Source organism: Triticum aestivum, chromosome 5A (assembly GCF_018294505.1).
Source record: "Triticum aestivum cultivar Chinese Spring chromosome 5A, IWGSC CS RefSeq v2.1, whole genome shotgun sequence".
Classification (NCBI taxonomy): domain Eukaryota; kingdom Viridiplantae; phylum Streptophyta; class Magnoliopsida; order Poales; family Poaceae; genus Triticum; species Triticum aestivum.
Window position 1 is genome coordinate 100,818,645 of NC_057806.1, and position 8,604 is coordinate 100,827,248.

Consider the following 8,604-nt stretch of genomic DNA (forward strand, 5'->3'; position numbering starts at 1 on the left):
TAGCATCCATATGACAGAGAACCCGGGCCGACATGGCTAGTCGTGAACCCAAAGCGGCACTAACCTATGGGGACAGGCATACATGAATCACATCGAGCATGTCGGTCAGCAGCGTGTGAATCCGGGCTGTAGCACTGGGCTAATAGGACTCCGAGAACCCGGGCTATAGCAGGCTAGGCAGGACTCCGGATGTCACCGCGTGACATTTCCCCGAAGGGACAGACACAGGAACGAAGTGAAACACATGCCGGCCAGTCAAGTGTCCTGAGCAGTAGTGCTGTGCTAACAGGACTCCGGTGAACCGGGCTATAGAGGACTACTATGGCTCAGGGAAGCACTAGACTACATTTCCCCATAAGAGAGGCTGCCAAGGATAAACAACTAGATTGTGGGATCCCACACATACCAAGCATTTCAATCATACACACAATATGCTCGATATGTGTAAATACAACATGGCATCACAACATAACTCTACAACTCAAGTATTTATTCATTAGGCTCCGAGGAGAGAGATATTACAAACATGGGTCTCATGACCCAACAATCATAGCATACAATTCAAGCACATGCGGAAGCTTAACATGTCTGAGTACAGACATCTACAACTGGAAAAGGCTAAGAAGCCTGACTATCTACCAGATCCTGCCGAGGGCACAAGATCGTAGCTGAGGTATCAGGCTAAACGTCGAAGTCCACGCGGAACTACAAGCGAGACTGAAATCTCTCTGCAAAACATAAATTAAGAAAACGTGAGTACAAAGGTACTCAGCAAGACATACATCAGAACTAGCTACATATGCATCGGTATCAACAAGGGGGGTGGTGGAGTTTAACTGCAGCAAGCCAGCTTTGACTTAGTGCCTAACCTGAACTACGACTGCAAGCAACTCTTATGAGGTGGCGCACACGAGTCCACATATTCACCATATCAATACACCACTATGGATCCGCTCTCGTCTCCCTACGAGAAGGCCATCCATAGCACTCACACTTATCTTGCGAGTTTTAGAGTATCCACTTTCACTTGTCTATGAACTGTTATAGGCAACCCAGAAGTCCTTTACCGTGGACGCGGCTATTCGAATAGTTTTATACCCTGCAGGGGTGTACTTCGTCACACATGTTTCCACCACTTAGCGTCTGCACACGACATGTGCTCGGCAGACTTCAAGCGAAAGCTGACGTGGGTGTAGACCATGACCTGACTAACCGCACAAGTCTCTAGTCCAGGTTTATCGCCTATTCGGGTTCCATCCGCAAGGAAATCCGGCCGGGGTGTCCTCAACGGCCCCAAACGATGTGTACAGGGTCCCAAGACGCCAAATGGGCGCCCGGCATACCCGGCCACGGTGTATCTACCGCATCATAGCCCACCCCTAGGGTCAGCGCTACGCACGGCCTCCAACACATAACCTATAAACACCAGAAACTAGTTGCAACTCCTGGACAGAGGACAAGAGGGGTCAGTAAGTCAAGCGGGGTCATATTTCAGGGCCCAATGTGTGGTAGTAACTATTTCATGGATCACAAACACATAACTCGGTTCCTAAGGACGGCTTCAATGAGACAACCCACCATGTACTCCTACATGGACTCTCACCGCTACCTTTACCAAATCGTGTTCAACACACTTAGCTCTCAATAGTAGGACATGTTTACACACCTCCGATTCATCCTCGATGAATCAGGCCTGACTCAACTCTAAGCAGTAGTAGGCATGAGAAACAAACATGAATGAGTAGGCGCATCAGGGCTCAAACAACTCCTACTCATGCTAGTGGGTTTCATCTATTTACTGTGGCAATGATAGGTCATGCAGAGGAAAGGGGTTCAACTACCACAACAAGTAACAGTTGAATCATTGTTGTCCTAATGCAGTAAAAGAGAGCAGGAGCGAGAGAGTGGGATTGTATCGGAATGAACAAGGGGGTCGTGCTTGCCTGGCACTTCTGAAGATAGTATAGCTCTTCATCGGTGTCATCGAACTCATCGTCGAAACCACGTCTATCGAGAGGGGACAACTACCGGCAAACAAAGAGGAACACAATCAATGCAATGCAACAATTATGATGCATGATAATGTCATGGCAATATGCTGTTGATTGAGCTAATGCAACTAGCAATCATATTAAATGAAGTTGGTTTGAACCAAGGGTTCAAATTCAAACTCCATATGTGCTTATTTAAATGTCAATTATGCAAATTGCCCTGTACATCAACCCTAGGTTGTTCAAACATGCATGCAAATGCCATAAATAGATTCCTTGAATTTTTCTGATAATTTTTAATATATAATTTATTTCATTCTGAGTTATAGATAATTTTCTATGAATTTTTAAAGTTTTAAACATTTTCTGGAATTTCTTGAATTAAATTAAATCCAGAAAATGTATTACTGCGTCAGCATCAGGTCATGCTGACGTCAGCAGGTCAACAGGGGCTGGTCCGGGTCAAGCCTGACCACTGGGTCCCGCGTGTCAGTGTCATTAGACTAACTAATTTTTGTTAGTCCTAATTCTAGGGTAATTAGCAGGGTGGGCCCGCATGTCAGTGGCTCATCTAATTAGCTAAGTTAATTAACACTAACTAAACCTAACACTAATTAGACAGGCGTCTGGGCCCACACGTCAGGGGAGGTCAAACCCTGGTCAACCGGGGCTAAACCACCGGCGTTTAGCCGCCGGCGATGACCAGACGCGGCGGAGGGCCGCGGGAACGGGCTCTGGGGCCCCGTTCGCAGCGTGGTTGGGCTCGTTCGAGAGCCCAGACCAGCGCGTGTCGGATTGTGGCGCAGCCGGGCCTGGGGCGGCCGGAGGCGACGGCGGGGAGCTCGGCCGCGACGGCCGGAGCTCGGGCGTGCTCGGGTTCGGCGCTGGGACGCACAACAGGGGCGTGGAGAGGGGCTACGGCCTCCTGGGAGTGTGGCAAACGTGGTGACGCGCTCGGTTTCGAGCCCGCATGGCTGTGGCCACGGCGATAGCGTCGCCGGCGGAGCAGAGTGCTCGGGCTCGATGGATATGGCAGCTAGGGGGCGCAACCGAGGCGTAGAGGAGGGGGTTAGGGGAAGGGGCTCACGGTGGATGCAGAGGTGGCCTCGGCATGCTCGGGGAAGCACCGAAGCGAGCGGGGCGGTGAGAGGCATCTCTGGTGGCCGGCGACGAAGACGATGAAGATGGCGTCGATGCAAGGCCTCCGGCGAGGCGTGGCTGGACGGAGAGGACGAGGGAGGCGTGGCGATGCTCGTGGACACGTCGGGGAGGCGAGGGGAGCACGGAGGCCGCATCTACGGCGTACGGCGGCGACGAGCTCCGCTCGGCTTCAGGAGAGCGAGCGAGAGAGGCGAGGCAGGGAGAGAGAGGAGCGAGAGAGGGGTCCAGGGGGTCTGTGTGGCAACGCCAGAGGCGTCCAGGCCCTCGGCGTCAAGCAGGAGGTGGCGCACAACGCAGCGCGCGTGTCGGGCACGCGCCCGTCCTCCTGGCAAGGAGGAAGACGACAGGGGAGCGGCCAGGCGGGCTGGGCTGTGCAGGTGGGCTGGCCAGCTGGACCGCGACAGGTAAGTCAGGTAGGTTCTCTCTCTCTCCTCTATTTTCTGTTTTCTATTATTTCTGTAACTTCAGGGCTTTATTAAAAATACCAGAACGTTTCCAAAAATCCTGGAAATATTTCCAACATCCCTCACTTAAGTTCAGAATTAATTGAGCATTCAAAATATTATATAGCATTTAAATGCCCAATTGCAAATAGCATATGATTTAATTCAAAAATCCAGGATGGCCTAGAAATATGTGCATCCTTTTTGTCAGAGGTGCTGGACCAATTCAAAAATGATGAACATTTCTAAAGGGCATTTTGGGATCATTGAAAAGATTTAAGTTTGAACCTGGTTGAATTTCATTTGCTGCTAGGGTTTATTATCCCCCATTTCAAATTAAAGAAGTAATTTAGACAATATGCATGGATGCTTGTGCCACTAATTGCAAATAATTATAGGGCTGTGACAACTCACCCCTACTAAATAAGAATCTCGTCCCGAGATTCAAGACGTGAGGTAAGAAGACAGAGGGGCACAAACTAACACGGTCTTCACGATCCAAGTTGCACTTCATAGGAATGTTGACACGATCACCATCTTTGTCTCGATGTCTTGCTCTGAGAACTCCATCCAACACGATGACGGGAAGAAAAGAAACTCTCGAAGAATCGATCTTCTTGAAGATCGAGCAACCGACGAACAACTCACGAAATGAGACATAGACCACCTCTTGGAGTGAGACACAAAACACATATCAGGGTGATGGGAAGAGATAGATGTCAAGGGTTCAATTTGGTAGGCAAAAATTCTACGCAGTAGTAAGATGGTGCAAGGTTTCAAAGTAGCGAGGAAATAATTGTCATGATCCCATAACAGGGCACCATCGAGGAGGTGACTCGTTGAACTGTTTCCTTAAGTGGAAAAAAGAATTACTTTTGATACAAAGATCATTGAAATTCTTTATACCAGCCTAAGGGAATCACAAATGATCGTGTGAACGAATTCGAACGAATGGCATACCCATACCAGAATGGATGATGTGGACTACCTTGTTTAAGACAACACAATGGATGACTTTTGCTTATCACCGGAAATGGATGGGACCCATGATAGGACCACTTTTGAAAATGATCCTAACAACAATTACTGAGAGGGAAGCTCATGGGAATTGGCACAATGGCGGTGCAAGCTGGGAACAAAATGCAAATGCTGGGAATGATTTTGGTAACTGGGAATAACTCAATGAGAGTGATTCCACCGTTTGAAGGGTTATAGCATAATCGAAGAAACTGGGAGCACAAGGATCCGTAAGGAACAACTTCTAGAATATGTTGCACTAAATCCTCATGGAGAAGATGGTCAAATAGCTCAATCAAGATACTACAATGATAGATCTTCCGGCTAGGTGTGTCGGCCAACATCAACCTTGTCGGAACCTACATCATAGCTCTTGGACTAGTTCCAACCATCATATCTGTCTGAGATTCAGATCTGGTTAGAAACAAGATACTTCAGATTCACATGTCTGAAAAGAAGATTTGCAACACAAATCGACGAGATAACGTTGTGAAACTCTCGGAAGATGAACTACGATAGCAAGCTCCAAAACATGAGCTGGTTCTGCTACACACCTGTGAACACACTGTCCTAGACAAGCATGACCACATGGTAGTCTTATAAGAAAACACTACCGAGTTCCAATTAGGAACCATCATTGCGGAGAGCGGAGTCCTGCGCATGTACCTTTGGGTCCTTAAGGATAGCACTTAAGAACTTCTTTTCCTTGAACAAATCAACCAGTGGCTTGGTGTGCTAGGGATTACACATGGAGTGGAGGTAGCGAGCCTATCAAACCATGGAATACCTCGCACTTGCATGACTGACTTGGGATGATTCCGAAGAAATCAAAAACAATCTTTCTCAATTCACGGCGGCAACTTGCACCTAATGCACGTGAACTTGGAGAAAGTCGCTTCTTACACCAAACATGTATTTCATGAACGGGACATGAAGATAATGCTTACAAAAGTTTCCAATACTAGCGTGATGTTCAACATGAATCATAGAGGAGACAAGATGCTGCTGATGGGCTCAATAGCAACTCATCGGAATTTCCATATCACTGGACTTCCACCATCATGTGAACAATGTGATAGTATTGGTCAGACCAAAAGACATAATGGCGTATGCGCGAGGAAACCACCGCGAGTAAGACAACATTACGAATATCGTTGGTTCTGATTTGATTTGATGATAACCCATACTCAAATCAAAGTCTGGACAAGACAATAGATACAACAATTTATCCCGAGGACCAATCGATGAAGACATCATCTTTCTTCAACACACACTCAAAAGGATAACCCTAAAAATGAACTAAGTCGGACAAAACTTTTATCTTCCAACTCTCCAAGTTGTTGTTTGGCTTAACCAACTAGCTCAGGGTTATCCCACACAGATTCTTGGAGAATGGGTGGTTTGGAGGAAACCCACATGATCACAAACTCAACATAGCGGTCAGGTGACAACCTGGTAATACTTCCGAGAGGATATTCGGAACATTACGAACCACCGATATGTTACTAAGCTCGAGAACAATCTTGCTTTTCAGAGCAAGACGATATGATCAAATAAGAAAGGGGTTGAATAATCCTAACTCATTGATCGAAAAGTGCACCAGAAATAAGGACTAGGTAGCACGAGCAATCCTAGAATAGTGTTTCGATAACCAACACGCTAAGAATGATACTAGCGTCCATTAACTACCAAGCAACATGGTTGCTAGGAGTATTGATTTCACACATCATGATTCACTTGCCGGCATTCCGGTTGCGACAACACGGGACCGAGGAATGAAAAAAATGATGGCAAGAAGTATCACTGCGTCAAGAATTCATGAGAGATGGTGCAATTCTCATGACAATCCTGACATAAAAGGGGTAATACTCCAGGGTAGAACAGAGCAAAAACTGGGTTGGCATTTGATCTGTAGAACACAACTACTTTGACCCAATCCTGGATATGGATGAGGTACTGGAGTTTGTTTCTCCTAGTCATCCTAAAATAGAATGGCTTAACGGACCACAAGAATAATAGGCATCGTTGGACGAATGCACGCATACCCTTGACTATCAATTGATATCCGAAGGTCAGGAAACAACTAAAGAGGGACAACTCAAAGGAACATATAACTTTCTAAGTTGTGGATGCATAGATTAATATGTCGAACCAAGTTGAACAGGTTTCCTCCAGATAACCCATGCAGAAAGGTAGAACTGGTAGAATCACAATTATGAATGGAGAACTCAAGAGTATTCTGGTTGTGATATTTTGGTTCAAAGGAACTCCTGCCAAGGATGGTTCATGGTATTTGGAAGAAGGAAATACCACGGACCTCGAGAACTAATGCAAAGGTTACTAATATCCTAAAGGAACTAGAAAACACTATCGACATGAGGTAAGTAGGGTGAATCTTGGGTCAAGAACCCAGGAGTAGAATGCCTACTACTAAGTGGCATCATGGGATGCTTTCGGGAATGGTGGCCAGAATCATCACACTAGAACAGCAAACATGGCTAGATGACTAGATGGTTTCATAATAGTAGCTCCAACATATACGCCGAGGCAACGGAGTACCTCACAGACCATGTAGTGTGCTTAATCTGGCCCAAAAGGACATCGGGAACGGAAAGAGAGGATTTGCAAATGCATCAGACTATGTAGAGACCTGGGATGACTCGGACAGCATAATGGCTATAATTGCGCAAAATGATTGAGACATCATGCAAAATGGTGGCATAACCACTCAACAACACAATATCAAGGTTCCGAGATCAACTGTCAACACACAGAAATAGTAGGAACTGAACTAAGAATTGAATCCATCTATCCTATAAGTCTACGGATTAGTAACACGTCATCCAGATAGATAGATTAGAAAGCCTAGTTCTTAAACCCCGTAGAAGAGAAGAGGATGACTCAGATCAGAAGGCCATAAGGTAAAGGAGTAAAAGAGCCTTACGTTCCCTTTCACAATCAATTCCCCTACATAACTAAAGCATTTCTAGACACAACTTCGACCGGTTTGGCTTGATAATCCTACAGGCAGTTAGGCTCTGATACCAACGCTGTCAGGACCCCGATTCCAAGTCACATTGATCTAGCCGGTAACACCTCATATCACTTTGCGGCCTCACGCACGGTATTCCCACGGGTGTCGCCTTACCATGGCCCGGGACCGTTTGCGCCTTTTGGCTCACGTATATGATAGTGTTGCTAGCATCCATATGACAGAGAACCCGGGCCGACATGGCTAGTCGTGAACCCAAAGCGGCACTAACCTATGGGGACAGGCATACATGAATCACATCGAGCATGTCGGTCAGCAGCGTGTGAATACGGGCTGTAGCACTGGGCTAACAGGACTCTGGGAACCTGGGCTGTAGCAGGCTAGGCAGGACTCCGGATGTCACCGCGTGACATTTCCCCGAAGGGACAGACATAGGAATGAAGTGAAACACATGCTGGCCAGTCAAGTGTCCTGAGCAGTAGTGCTGGGCTAACAGGACTCCGGTGAACCGGGATGTAGCGAACTACTATGGCTCATGGAAGCACTAGACTACATTTCCCCATAAGAGAGGCTGCCAAGGATAAACAACTAGATTGTCAGATCCCACACATACCAAGCATTTCAATCATACACACAATATGCTCGATATGTGTAAATACAACATGGCATCACAACATAACTCTACAACTCAAGTATTTATTCATTAGGCTCCGAGGAGCGAGATATTACAAACATGGGTCTCATGACCCAACAATCATAGCATACAATTCAAGCACATGCGGAAGCTTAACATGTCTGAGTACACACATCTACAAATGGAAAAGGCTAAGAAGCCTGACTATCTACCAGATCCTGCCGAGGGCACAAGATCGTAGCTGAGGTATCAAGCTAAACGTCGAAGTCCACGCGGAACTACTAGCGAGACTGAAATCTCTCTGCAAAACATAAATTAAGCGAACGTGAGTACAAAGGTACTCAGCAAGACTTACATCAGAACTAG